We start from the raw sequence: 2399 nt of genomic DNA on the forward strand, positions 1-2399 counted from the left end.
GAGCTCACCAAAACTTAGATCATGCCATGTAGGTAGTAAAAAAATGCTAGGTGGTAAAAAGCTAGCTTGCACCATCCTTCTTTCTGACAGCATGCTAGGATGTCTGCGTTCATGATGGTAGTGGGGTCGTAGAGTCCTGATCCGCTCATCACCGGTCTACTCATGTACCTCCAAATGTGGCACGCCAAGAGGGGCGTACAGAGACCCAGCGTGAGCCACTCTGCTGCACGGAGAAACATGACACAGAAGAACGCGTGGATGAGATTCTCGGGGAGGACCAGAGGATTCAGGGTATTACACGGCGCTATAGGATTCTTGTAGTCAGTCTTCAGCTCATCAAACGCTATAATGTGCCAGATGGCGAAGAAGATGAGCGCGGCGGTGAGCAGGAGCACCAGCCTGTGGCAGAAGGCCGCGAACATGAGCACCAAGGCTTGGGTGGAGCGGCGGAGAGAAGCGACGCGGGCCGGGTAAAACCATTCGCTTCCGGCCATGGCCACGACCGCTGCCGCAGCCGGGTGAATCCTACAGAGCTTGCGGCCAATACAGGCTCAGACCCCACCTGGGAGAATCATCCTGCAGATTTGGGGCGCCTGCATTCATAGCTGTCTCCCAGCACATAAAGTCCCCTGAGAACCAGGGAAGTACAAACTCTCTGTGGTCGACAAGGCCCTTCCTGACCCCGTCCTCATAGCCTCTCCCACTTCCTCCCCTGCCCCCTCTCCTGCATTACCTCTTGGCTCCTCGGAGATTCTACAAATATTTATTGACCACTTAAGCACAGCCCTGAGAACACACTGGTAAGCAAAATGGGCATGGCTCATAAAGTAGTGAGAAGAAAGGTAGTAACCAAATAATACCATCAAGGAAAATACAAACTGCTGTATTCTATTTTAATAAAATAGGGCCGGGGAGATAACTCAGTGACAAAGTGTCTGCGTGGTAAGCACAAGGTCATGAGTTCGATTCCCAGTGCCAAAAAGAAACATACCTATAATCCCAGCACTAGGAGCTGGGGCAGGAGGATGGCTGTCAGTTTGAGGCCAGCCTGGGATACATAGTGAGCTCAAGGTCAGCTTGCACTTGCACTACATAGTGAGGCGGGGGGGGGGGGGTCACACTGGAGAAGCATCACCTAGAGATATGAAAGATGAACTCTTTTTTTTTTTTTTTTTAATTAGGAACCAGTGTAGGAAGTTTCATGTGCGAAGGCCCTGGGTAAACTGTAGTATAACAGCACTCAGAAACAGGAAGACCAGTGCAGCCAGGCACATTAGTACATGCCTGCACCAGAAAATAGCACATTAGCAGGCCCAAGGATCAAGTTCAAACCCCACCTGGACAATTTAGTGGGACCGTGTCTCAAAATAAAAATTAAAAGAGCTAGAACCAGAGATGTAGCTCAGTGTAGAGCATCCAAGGGCAGAGAACCCCAGCACCAGAGGGAGGGGGAGGGAGAAGGAAGCAAGACGAAGAGGGGGAGGAAAAAGGAGGAAGAAGATGAAGAGGAGAAAAAGGAGGAGGAGAACAGAAAAGGAAGCAGAGGGGAGGAGGACAGTTCAGGGGTATCAGGACGAGAAAGGCACTTCAGGAGAATGAAAAAGGAGGGAGGCCAGACCATGTGGGAGCTTGAGGTCACCTCAAGCCTTTGGGTCTTCACCCTACAAAAGTAGGACCTCATTATACGAAGCCCATGTAGGAGGGGTGATTTTCTTGTTTTTAATCCAGACTGTGGGCCACCTGGAGAGATTAGACCAGAGCAGATCCAAAGAGATAAGTCAGTAAGTAGCCTAGTATAATAGGCCAAACAAGAGACAATTCAGTGCTTACTTGGACCAAGGGTGAGTGCCGTGGAGTTGGAGGGGGTGGAAAAACTCAAGTCGTCTTATCAAATGGACCGATTTGGTACAGGCTGTTGTGGTGATGGGAGATTGGAGGAGTTACAGCTGACCCCTCAGTTTCTGCTGTTCCCCTCATTGCTAACTGGATGGTCATACTGTCTCCTGAGCATTTGCCTGTGCCAAGGTGAAGGGAAAAGAAACTCTGGATGTTGAGACAATTTTTTTGAAGTGGTAGGCACTGGAAATCAACCTCAAGGCCTCTCTCTCTTTTTTTTTTTTTTTTTGGTGTGGAACTGGGGATAGAACTCAGGCCCTTGCGCCTGCTAGGCAGTGCTTATTCTACTGAGCCATCTCCCCGGCCCCCTTTTGTTTTGTTTTGTTTTGCTGTCTTTTAAGGCCTCTCTCTTGCCAGGCAGGCACCGTGCCACTGAGCTATATCTCCAGCCTTCTTTTTTTTTTTGAGATGGGGTCTGGACATGGAATTCAAGTTGACCTTGAGCGCACAGTGATTTTTCTGCCTCAGCCTCCCCTGCCCAATTTTTTTTTTAAATTTTATTT

At 49.4% G+C, this 2399-nt stretch overlaps 1 long non-coding RNA gene and 1 pseudogene across 1 annotated transcript in view; both read right to left on the reverse strand.

The window, feature by feature from the left end:
* LOC111818491 overlaps positions 1–2006 on the reverse strand; it is a 5840-nt gene extending 3834 nt beyond the window's left edge. Inside the window, exon 1 of the long non-coding RNA XR_002822468.1 lies at positions 1831–2006. This is a non-coding gene — a long non-coding RNA (uncharacterized LOC111818491). The remainder of the gene's footprint in view (positions 1–1830) is intronic.
* On the reverse strand, positions 15–422 carry LOC101589572 (annotated as a pseudogene).
* Positions 2007–2399: the final 393 nt, after the last annotated feature.

The sequence above is a fragment of the Octodon degus genome, unplaced genomic scaffold (assembly GCF_000260255.1).
Source record: "Octodon degus isolate 3935 unplaced genomic scaffold, OctDeg1.0 scaffold00093, whole genome shotgun sequence".
In the NCBI taxonomy this organism is placed as follows: Eukaryota; Metazoa; Chordata; class Mammalia; order Rodentia; family Octodontidae; genus Octodon; species Octodon degus.